At 33.8% G+C, this 12,264-nt stretch overlaps 1 non-coding gene and 2 pseudogenes across 1 annotated transcript; 1 reads left to right on the forward strand and 2 right to left on the reverse strand.

Moving 5' to 3' along the window:
- Positions 1-5,636: 5,636 nt before the first annotated feature.
- On the reverse strand, positions 5,637-10,096 carry LOC110006696 (serine/threonine-protein kinase STY13 pseudogene; annotated as a pseudogene).
- On the reverse strand, positions 5,637-11,099 carry LOC18427467 (uncharacterized). Its single transcript, XR_016045171.1, has 3 exons — positions 10,808-11,099; positions 10,637-10,699; positions 5,637-6,116 (listed from the first exon to the last, which is right to left on the reverse strand). It is a non-coding gene; the product is annotated as an uncharacterized LOC18427467 (transcript).
- On the forward strand, positions 7,000-7,763 carry LOC110006695 (serine/threonine-protein kinase STY13 pseudogene; annotated as a pseudogene).
- Positions 11,100-12,264: the final 1,165 nt, after the last annotated feature.

The following is a 12,264-nucleotide window of genomic DNA, read 5'->3' on the forward strand; positions in this document are numbered from 1 at the left end:
ATCAAGCTTTCTATACCTCTCTTACAACATAAAACTTATATACTTCCCCAATCACAATACTACATCACTACACTATTTTATTTTTAATTTTTTTTTATAAAATATTTTTACACGAAATTTTGGGCGTCCATTTCTCTCATAAACCCGCACTTGTAAAAAATATAAAAGAAATATTCTCCATAAAATAAAATGGGCCAAAATACCTTTTGAAAAATTTTAAGGGTATTTTGGTCATTTTATTTTATCAAAAAATTCTTTTTAATATTTTTTTTAGGTGTACCCCAATGATAAGATGACACGTACCAAATTTTATATCCATGAAATTTGTATAAAAACAATTTAAAATAAATTACCATGAGGCATCGGATTTAGATCAAACTGTAATTGATTGATCAAAATTGGACGGCTGGATAGGAGGGGAAGCACAAATCTTCTTTACTGTAGGGGAAGTATAGAAACCTTTCCCTTAAATTTTTGGATTTAACCACTACAAATCATAGACTAACCTTAATAAAAAATATTTCCCCAATCACACTTTCTATGCACCTAGAAAAATGTCACAAGGTTGAATAATGTCCATCCAATTTTTGGAGAATAAGATTTAACTATTAGAAAACTTAAAATTCAAATATTTTCTTTTAAAATAATTATATAGTGATTCTAAGATGCTACCCAAATGTTTAGAATAAAAACAAATATCTTCCCATATATGTCTTTTGATCGAGGGAGTAGATATGTATAATAATGCTCCCACAAGAGCATAGTATACACACTAGCAAACAAAAAAGAATTAAAAATCGGCCATGTAAATGAATAGAAAGATATGGAGAAAAAAAAACATACAAAAAAACAAAATATCGAGAAATAAATAAATCTAATGAATAGGAAAATCTCAAAAAAAAACTATCAAAATAAATAAATAAATAAATAAAGTATTTCCAAATTATGGAGTATAATTTTTTATAACCCATAGTTTGTAGTAGAGTTTCAAAACCCAGATCGATGGGGTGGATTGTCAGATAGCTAGATCAGCAATTTGGATCAAATCTACATCAATATGAATTAGACTTGATCCAGAAAGTATTAATAAAACAAACAAAATAAAGTAAAAATTAAAATACAGATTTTGGAGGACCTAAAAAAATATTAGATAACTTTAAAAAAGATAAAATTAATAAAATATAAAATAGGGTTTTAATGGGGAACTGGTTCAAGAGCCACACTATCCCAAAACCAATTCGGTTCAGACTGATTCCCATCCAAATCAGCAATCTGGATTGGGAATCGTCGGGTTTTAAAACACTATATTATAATAATGAACATTAAAGCCAACTAAGCAAACTTGTTAGAAATAAAATAAAAATAAAAATACAAAGCAAAGTTGGTTCTCTCATGGCAAGTCCTTTGCTCAAAGGGCATTTTTACCCCTATCTGCATCAAGAAAAGGAAGAAATGTTGCTTTCTCCTCCGAGCAAAAGAGAGATAAATAAATATATCCATAAAAATGAGAATGATAAAAAGAGAGCCTCTCTGATTATGAGACAAAAACAAAACAAAACAAAAAAAAAGTATGAAAGTGAGTATGTAAGTGTGCATGTAAACAAAACAAAGATAAACAAAAAATTAAAGAGTCAAGTACTATGATAGGGGGAAATAAAGGATAATGCACATTTATGTATGTAAAAAAAAAAAGAAGTAACGAGTCAACAAATGTAAAATGAATGAGAAAAGAGCTTCTCTGTTGTAAGGGAATGAGCCTCAACTAAAGAGGCAAAGCTCTCTCTCTTTGTGTGTATGTGTGTGGAAGTATATAAAGAGAGGCGAAGCTAATATTAGTTTAGTATAAATACGTGGTACACGTTGTTGACTTCTCGATATTGAATTATTTTTCTATATTAGGTCGCTATAATGCCGAAAAGTCAACTTTTCGACCTCGGCCATGTATCGGCAAATTATGAATGATTCGAATCCTAGGTAATCTCGCTCAATATATTTATATGTGTGTACATGTGTGTGCACCTAAATTGCTTAAAACCAACAAAAAAATCCCGTTAAAATTTCATAACATGAATATTGGATATGGCCAGGATGGGGGGAGGGAGATTTTGAGGTTCTTCAAAAGTCCAAATTAAAACTTATTTGGAAAATAATAAATTGGGACTCTTTAAAGGTTTTTCTTGAGTCCCTTGCATGTGTCAAAATGGGCTCAATAGGTGGGGAAACACATATACTTGTGCTTTGCAGCACGGCAGCACAACATCTTTGCTTCAAATGAGTGGAAATTTGTTGAAAATAAGCAAAACTTGTTAGCACATTAGTTGTTTATACGGGTGGGTTCGTATAAGGTTGCCGCCTCTAAATTTTATTGTAAATATAATTTTGGTATAAAAATTTTTTAAGAGGGCTTGAGAATCATCTCTAATTATAAAATCTTAAACTCCAAAAATAGTTCAAATCAAGTAGATCTAAAACCACTTGAAAATATTGAAAATAGATGGTTCAGATAATGTGTTGAAAGATGTACTATTTTAAGACTCAAAATCCTTTTTCTTTTTTTTCATATTAATACATCTCGATGTCGAGATGATCAATTACATGGTTTTCTAACTTAAAAACAACCTTTTATGATGGATTTTTGCGGTGCACCTTAGTTCTACATTTTAAGGTTGCAACTTTATATAAACTTTTTCCTATTGTTTTTGTATAATTAAAAATGTGCATTTTAATTTCATGAATATTCTAAATTTGAACTTTGACCTCATACAATTAAATATATTTATAATATTTAGAAAATAGCTTGTAATTTTATTTGCCAGGCGTGTGCATCACACGAGCTACGGACTAGAATTATCATTTTATGTTAAGATTTTTTTTTATTGAGAACCAATTCTAGTACACACAAGTGAAGGCACAAACACGTGTGTGCTCATTCATACACACGTAATGCGGTGTTCACTTCTATATATTTTGAAAGTTGTTTCATTATATTATTGTACAACTTATGCATAAAATCATTTCCTGTATATAGGGGAGCGATAATGTTTCTATGTAGAAAATCTTGATGCATAAAATCATTTCCTGTATATAGGGGTGTATATAGGGGAGCGATAATGTTTCTATGTAGAAAATCATGACTAGGGCTTGGTTTCCGACATTGGACTGGGCTGAGTAACTTGTATCATGAGTAAGAAGGTACCGGCTAGCCCAAAAAGAGTTTAGAAAATTAAAAAAGAAAATCCCAAAGAATATGAAAAATATGTTTAAAATAAAATTAAACAAAATACATTTAAATGAGGTTAAAAAAGTAGTAAAAATAGGTTTCGAAATATTTTAGAACCAATCCAAAAAAGAAGGGAAAATGTAAAGTGTAAAGTTGAGTATTCATGGCCAAAACATTTTCCAATCTTTGCGGTTGTGATAGAAAACACAAAAAGATAAATTAGAAATAACTTTTTTAGTTTTTTGAATTTTTTATAACTTTTAGTTATTTACTTATTTTTAAGATCTTGAGCTTCACCACCAATATCGGGTTTAACCAGACCATCCCAATAATCATATCTGAATGACTCGGGCGGGTCTGGGTCGACCTGCCCATTTTGTGAACAATGAAATCATAACAAACGGTGAGATCCTAATGCCTTTCTACCCTATGGCTTCCCAAATCTTTTGATTAAATCCACCTAAATACGAACTTGGTAAAACCTACATGAACTGCGTCTTTGACCCAACAAGAGATAAGGATGTCCATACCTACCTTGGGTCCTTTGGGACCCTAGGATATGCCAATCATTTTTTTTTTTTTTTTTTTTTTTTTTTTTTTTTTTTTTTTTTGGCATGTACAGGTTTTGATGGCCTAAGGTCGTTTGGGTGATATTTTTAGATAGCATATTCAGGATATCCATATCCTCAAAACCTCTGATATCCAACACTTTCTCATTCCAAAACAAACTTAGAATGAGCAAATCCAAAGTTTTGAAAAAGCTAGCTTTTGAAATGTAGAATCCATCTTACCTTAATACCCATATTCAAAAGTAAAAACTCTGGGTAAACTTGAAAGGAGGAACATCTTCATGCTGATGGGGGAAACACAACTCAAAAGTAGAAAGCAGAAATAGTCAAATAACTTAAAGAGTAAAATCCCAAAATATATTGTTATATAATGAGAAAACTAATGATGCCCTGCACTGTGAAGGGCACAATGGAATTCAGTGCAGCAAAAAAAGAATACAAAGTAAATTAAAAGTGAAAGAAAAATGTGACAAGATTGATAAGAAGATTGATAAGTAACAAAGTCATGACTTATCGGAGAGAAAAAAAAAGTAAATGTGGAGTTAAGGACCTCTTTGGGTGGATACAATATTGTGGTTTGGATCACAATGTAGTAGCCCAGCCATTAGATGTAAATGCTCTAAAAATTGTGATCATTGGATGTGAAGAACACATTTTTATAGTTAATTACTAAGAAATTCCATTAGTGATCTTCATGGGAGAGAAATTGTGACACATTATTGATACCACCGTTTCGATGCCTTCCAACCTTGTAACAGGAACTAATGGCTATCCACCGTGTCTTAAAAACTAGAAATTCAGAGAATTCTTCCTGAATGATACCCCAGGGTATGCCTTAATCGACGATAGTTACCCTTCGAGGGGTTAAACCACTACAAGGAGTGGACTATCGATCTAAGATAGCAATGGCCTATGCTTAAGGACCTTTTGATCAACTGTATACGACCACCTAAATGCAGAGGAGGTAGCAATTAAGATACTAGAGACGGCGGAAAAACACTGAGAAGTAGGAATTAGAGGAGAATCATGATTTTGGTCAAGAACTTATAATGTTTGTCACCCTTATGAACCCAAATGTGATTAGATTTATTGGAGCATGTGGAAGCCTATGGTTGTTGTATCAATGTAGAAGATGCAAATGGTGGTCGACTTAGACAGCCCATGATGAAGTGGCACAATAAGGCGCAGCCACTAAAGGCTGCAGTTCGACAAGCCCTTGATATAGCAAGTGGGATCAGTTAACATCCATAGTCCACAGGGATTCGAGGTATGAAAAATTCTTCAGTTGAAGTAATATTACGATTGAGATTGTAGATTAGAGGTATGAAAAATTCCTTAGTTCAAGTAATAATACGATTAGAGGTATGAAAAATTTCTCAGTTCAAGTAATAATACAATCTCAAAGAAGAAGAGTATCAAAGATTTCCACTAGAATAGCATGAAAGTTCCAAAAATGCCGTTACAAAGAGAATATCAATATGATAAGTTCAAAATATCTCACATTTGCGATGAAATCAGCCATTTGTAAGCATGATAGATGGTGCAGATGAATCATCCATTGTTTTCCATCATGACTCACTCCGTAAAAGCTGAAGTGGATATAATCGTTTTGACAAGCATGCAAACATTTAGGATTTAACTGTCTACAAATCAAATTTTGCAAATATCTATGTGTGTGTGAACTAGCACATTTAAAATAGAGAAATAAAATGGGCCCATCTGATGCAAAAAGGTCTAGAAAAATGCTCTGATAGAGATGCATTAACTAAGGGAAGCAATGAAAAATTTCTTATAATCAATGCAGAAAACCTACTATTTAAACACAAAGAAGCATGAATACACAGTAATTTTATCAATGTAATATAGTAAGCATTGCAGATGAAAGAGAGAGAGAGAGAGAGAGAGTCTATAAGAGACAACAACAGAACCATCAATGGCGCTCTCAAATACAATGATATCAAGCTCCATGGAGCTTGAGAGAGAGTTTATATCAGTCACTGGTTTAAGGTTGAATGATACGCATCGAAAGAGAGCTCGCCTTGCATTTTGAAGATCTCATTTTGAGCTTCCTCAAGCATCTGAACTACAACAGAGAAATGGGGGCGGGCATTTGAGTTTGCATCCCAACACTGGGTTATTATGCACGCAAGGGTTGCCAGGCAGTTACGGGGCATTGTCGGACATTCCCCACGGTTTACCACAGCGAATGCTGCTTGCACTGCTGACATGTTCTCGGAGGGGATCTTCCCTGTTATCAGCTCCCATAGAACAATACCAAAGTTGTAGATGTCCACCTTATTTCCTAGGGCCTGTCCTGGATCATCTCCCTGCACCATTATCACACACACAAACACCGTTCAGTCCACAGGCACACAAAGTACTCTCTCTCTCTCTCTCTCTCTCTCTCTCTCTCTCTCTCTCTCATACACACAAACACATGCATTTTAGCAAAGCATATAAGAAGATTTTGAACTCCAAAACCATTGTTCCAACCATAAATATGAATAAGAGTAATGCGTACCTGAAACAGAGTGAACATAAGATTCCAATCTATAAACTGCAAATTCAATGTTAGCAAAAAATGCAATATATCCTCTGATAGAGAGAGGTCCTTAAGGCAGAATTTGGGTAATAATGAGCTACTCCCACTACACTAAAAATGGAATCTGGCTTCACCTAAGCCCATATTTTAAATGTAAAAGGTCTGGATAAACTTGGCAGGATAAATTCTTGAGGAGGGAAAAAATTGAAAACTATAAATGTGGTACTCATAAAATTTCAAACTATTTAAAGATTCAATTGCAAAATTATAGTGTTGTATAATGAGAAAACTAGTGAGGCCATTGATAAAATTCAAAGCAAGAAAAATAATTAAACTCAAAATTAAAAACAAAATGTGACAAGATCAGGAATCAATATATTTCTTTGAAAGCAATCATTTAAACAAAAAAACAAAAACAAAAAAAGTAAAAAGTAACAAATATAGAGCAGAGATTGAAGCTTCCATTGTGTAGAAGACATTCCTATAGTTTATTACCAAAAACTTCCATTAGTGATCTTCCTGGGAGAGAGATCTTGTCACAAGTCCCATATCGCTGTAGCAATGCACCCAGATACAGTAGCAGGAATTAATGGCTAGCCTATGAGAAATAATGTCCTACAAGCTAGAAATCCAAGGAATTTTCTCGAAAAATCCCCTACCATGCCCTTATGGACCATATGAACCGAACAGAGGGGATAAATCACTATGAGGAGTGGATATTGATCAAAGGAAGCTCAGCACAAGCAATGGCTTATGCTCGACGGCCATATTATGAGTTGTATAAGGAGGCTTCTATGATGAGTGACATAATAAGGAGGCACCACTGTAATGAGGTAGATTGTGTACATCCATAGTGTAGGCTAAGTTGTCTTGCGGAGGACCTAAGACACTTCGAGGACTGGACACTTGATTTAAAAAGCCTTCACATGGGTACGCCATTTGCCCGAGGCGCATTCGGGCGCATACATAGAGCTACTTACAATGGTGAGAAAGTGGCCGTAAAGATAATTGAAAAGCCTAATGATGACCCAAAAAAGAAACAATTGATGGAGAATCAATTCGCTCATGAGGTAACAACGCTAGCCACCTTGAGGTTCCCCAACATTGTGAGGCTTATTGGGGCATGTAGGAAACATTTGGTTTGGTGCCTCGTTACTGAGTATGCAAAAGGTGGGTCACTTAGGGGGTTTCTAAGAAGGAGGTACAATAGGGCGCTGCCACTAAAAGTGGTAGTACGTCAAACACTCGATATCACCCGGAGAATGGCTTATTTCCATAGTGTGGGATTCATTCATAGCGACTTGAAGTTGGATAATCTCCTCATTGTAACCGATAAAGTGATAAAGATTGTGGATTTTGGGTAGTGAGGATCGAGGTACAGACGAAAGGGATAACCCTTGAGATAAGAACTTATCGGTGGATAGCACTGTGAGTGGTTGCTCTGTTTGCCATTTTTTTATTTCATTAACTATACTATAATTTTTTTAGTTTTAGTTGCATTGAAAATTAATGGTGAGTTATTTAAGTTTATGACATGTTTCTACTTATTATTTTTTTGTCCTGTAAACAACTCTGTCATGTTGTTTTAGTAGCACATTTAAAGTGTGGATTTTTTAGAATGTTTTATCGTCACATTTTCATCTCCAATAGCTTACAATTAAATTCTCTAAATTGATTTCTTGGCATTTTTTGGAAAGTTCCACTGCTATGCTATTTTACTAGAACTTTGTGAATTCTTCTTTTCTGTATCTAGATTACTTTTTCATGCAAAAAGAGGATTTTATACTAACTTATCAAGTCTCTCAATGTGCTACGAAAAAAAACAAACATGACAGAGTTGTTTACCGGATAAAAGAAATATAAGTAGAAACATGTCATAAACTAAATTGAACAACCCACCATTAATTTTCAATGCAACTAAAACTAAAAAAAATTAAGTATAGTTAATGAAATAAAAAAATGTGCTATCCACTGATAAGTTCTTGTCTCAAGGGTCATTCCCTGTCTGTACGTCGTTCCTCACTACCCCAAAATCCATGATCTTTATCGTCTTATCAGTTACAATGAGGAGATTATCCGACTTCAAGTCCCTATGAATGATCCCATACTATGGAAATAAGCCATTCCCCTAGCGATATCAAGGGCTTGACGTACCACCACCTTTAGTGGCAGGACCCTATTCTGCCTCTTCCTCAGAAACCCCCTAAGTGACCCACCTTTGCATACTCAATAACGAGTCACCAAACCAAAGGTTTCCTACATGCTCCAATAAGCCTCACAATGTTGGGGTGCCTCAATGTGGCTTGCATTGTTACCTCATGAGCGAATTGATTCTCCATCGATTGGTTCGTTTTAAGTTCATCATCAAGCCCCTTAATTATCTTTACAGCCACTTTCTCACTATTGTAAGTAGCTCTTTGTATCTACCCCAATGCGCCTCGGGCAAGGGGCATAACCATTTGGAGGTTTTTAAAATCAAGTATCCAATCCTCGAACTGTCATCCATTAGAGCATCAGCCAGGTCATTACTTGACGAGGAATGGCCACATTCCCTAGCTTGTATAACACACTGTCCTTGAGTGTTGCTAGGGGTTCCACTTCTGTGCTCATGGGCCATAAACATGGTAACTTAACTCTAGAGGTATTTGAACCAATGTTGTTATCCACATATGTCGGTACTATTGGCACTACAATAAGTTATATAAGCGTAAGCAAAAGGAGGAAGCATCTTCTCTCTTTTTTTGCAGGTTTTAAAGAGGAGAAACTGAGTAAAGATTTGTTTAAGTTATGCTTCCTTATCAGGTCTAGAAAGAAGAGAAAGCTCAGGATTGAGCTTAAAAGAAAGAAAAGTTCTAAAGGTGAAATTCAGGGAGGAATGACAAGGCTTTTCTAATAAACCAATGAACAGAGTAGGAAGTAGCAATCCTTTCTCTTCCTAGAATTTTCCACTCTTTCTTAAGTCTAGAGAGAAACATTCCTAGAATTGCATAGTGCAAGTGATTTTAGAAGCCAATCTAAGTGCAAAAACAATCAAACACTTTTCGTAACGCAAGAACTGTAGAGCTCAAACTAAGACCAAATCACTAGGAGAAGCAGAAGTCTCTCTCTAAAGTCTCCATAACTTTTCACTCTAAATGTTACAATACTCTCTTTCTCTCCCTAAAGGCACCCTGTTTCTCAATCTAACCAGAGGTTTTTCAATGTAGTGAGTAATCACAGAAGTAACAAAAGTGGCACTCTCTAATCTTTCTTTTAGTATAAAATTATACTCTCTATCTCACTCCAAATCCCTCTTTCTCTCTCATCAAAACTAAATAACAAAACAACGCACACCATAACTAATTAAATCAAAGTGACAACCTAGAATGTGTCACCAATTAATACAAATTATACTATGAATTCAAAATTTAACCAAGGAAAATGAATGGGCTAAACAAAATCACTATAATAATTTAACATTAATTAGAACATATCAACAAGAATCCAAAAATGTATCCATCGGTTCATTGAATATTGATTAAATTGATGAATGAAACATTTCAAAAAGTCTAAATACATGAATGAGCTTTTTCTTGAACTTTTAAAACTCCAAATTCCTAATATTGGTCAATTCTGTTATAAATTTGTAATAAATCCTATCCAGTAGCATTATAAAAATGTTGTTTTTTTTGACCCTATTGATAAGCTCTAGTTGATATTGAAATTATTAGTGTTATATTTAACCTCGAACGAATTCATGAATGTAACCTTGCAAGAAAATCTATATATACATAAATTCATTCAAGATGAAATATAACACAAATACGTTGAATATGACTTGGAGCTAATCAATAAGGTTAAAAAAGTAGCACTTTTATAGCACTAATAAATAGGATTTATTATAAATTTATATGAAGATCAACCAATATTAGAAAATCCTATTTTTAAAAGTTTGAATGAAGTTCATTCATGTATTTCGATTTTTTAAAAGGTTACATTCATGAATTTAATCAACATTGAATGAACCAATTGATACCTTTTTAAATTCTTGTTGATACGCTTTAATTAACGTTAAACTAATCTAGTGACTTGTTTCATGTTATTTACTGATGTTATAAAAATGGTAATTTTTATCCTTGATAAACTCTAATTTATATTAAACTTATTAGTGTTATATTTAGCAAATGCATTTTTCTTAATTAAACTTTAATGAGGAATTAATTGTGAATATTTGACTGAAAAGGGATTTACTTTTTTATGACAAAGAAAATTTGCTACTGAGCCCTTGGAGCAAAGGCAATGTAGAGAGAGAAAGACAACACTTACTGTTAGAAAAAGGGGTGGAAAATCTACCTCTTATCACTGTACTCCTTCCTGTGAAATGAATTGCTGCTTAGAGTGAGCAAAAGGAGAGTTTAGAGAGAGAAAGAAAGGAAAACATTACTGCTAAGAATGAGAAAAGGGAATTGAAAAGACAATCAGTGATGCTTTGCTTACTTCTCTATGAGAAAAGGATGTCATTTTTCTCTGAATTCAACCTTCTAAAAGTCTCTCTCTCTCTCTCTCTCTCTCTCTCTCTCTCTCTCTCTCTCCAATTTGCTTACTCTTTATGTGATTTCATGCACTAAAATTAACCTTTTCTCTCTCATCAACTCACTCTCTACTAAAACAGAGGACTAGTTTTTTGGGTAATTAAACGGATGATAGTGTTTTTTGGGTGAGTAAACAGAGGACAGTTGAGGAGAGAGAGATCCACATATGGCTTTATTACCGTTCATCCTCACAATTGTTGGTGATGGTTGGAGTTGCAGGTAGTCTTAAACTAAGCGGCTGAAATGGAAAAAGCCAAAATATCGTATGCTCCATCAGGACTATACTGCAGATTTACTCCCTTTGGCAAAATAGAATCTGAGAACAAGTTTAGGACCTCAAATTTTTTGGATTTAACCACCTCAAATCATAGACTAACATTAATCAAAATATTTCCCAGATTACACTTTCCATGCGCACTTGAGAAAAATCTCTCAATGTTGACCCGTGTCTGTCCAATTTTTGGAGGATGAGATCTTAGAAAACTCAAAAGTCAAATCTTTTCTTTTAAAATAATCATATAGTGATTCTTAGATGGTACCGAAATATTGAGAATGAAAAAAAGAAAAAAATCCTCCAAATATATGTCTCTTGATTGAGGGAGTAGATGTGCAATATGCTCACATGAGAGCATAGTATACACACTAGTAAACAAAAAAACTTAAAAGATAAACAAAAAGATCTGAAAAAAGAAAACAAAATCATCAAGAAATAAGCAAAGCTAATGAATAGGAAGATCTCCCAAAAATATCAAAAAAAAAAAAAAATTTACTTCCAAACTAGTCATAGCTTTTGACGAGTTTTGCTTGATGATCACGGGCAAAACATTGTATCAAGAATTGAAAGTTTGTAGCAGTGTTTCAAAACCCAGATCGGTGGGGTGGATTGTTAGATAGCTAGATCAACGATTTGGATCAGTTTCAAGCAGTGATCTAGAAAATATTAAAAAAAAAAAAAACACAATAAAATTAAAATAGGGGATTTGGAGGACCTAAAATTATTAGATAAATTTAAAAATGTTAAAAATAATAAATATAAAAGGGGATTTTAGTGGGGAACTGGTTTGGGAGCCACACTACCCCAAAACCGGTTCGGTTTAGACTGATTCCCATCCACATCGACGATCTGAATTGGAAATAGTCAGGTTTTATAACATTAGCTTATTGCAATGAACATTAAAGCCAACTAAACAAACTTGTTAAAAATCAAAATAAAAAAAACGACACAAAGTTGGTTCTCTTATGGCAAGTCCTTTGCTCAAAGAGCATCGTTACCCGTCTGTTCATCAAGAAAAGGAAGAAATGTTGCTTTCTCCCAGCAAAAGAAAGACAAATAAATATAACTATAAAATTGAGAGTGCTAAT

This window comes from Amborella trichopoda, chromosome 12, assembly GCF_054954075.1.
Source record: "Amborella trichopoda isolate Santa Cruz 75 chromosome 12, AtrichopodaSantaCruz75HAP2 v2.0, whole genome shotgun sequence".
NCBI lineage: Eukaryota > Viridiplantae > Streptophyta > Magnoliopsida > Amborellales > Amborellaceae > Amborella > Amborella trichopoda.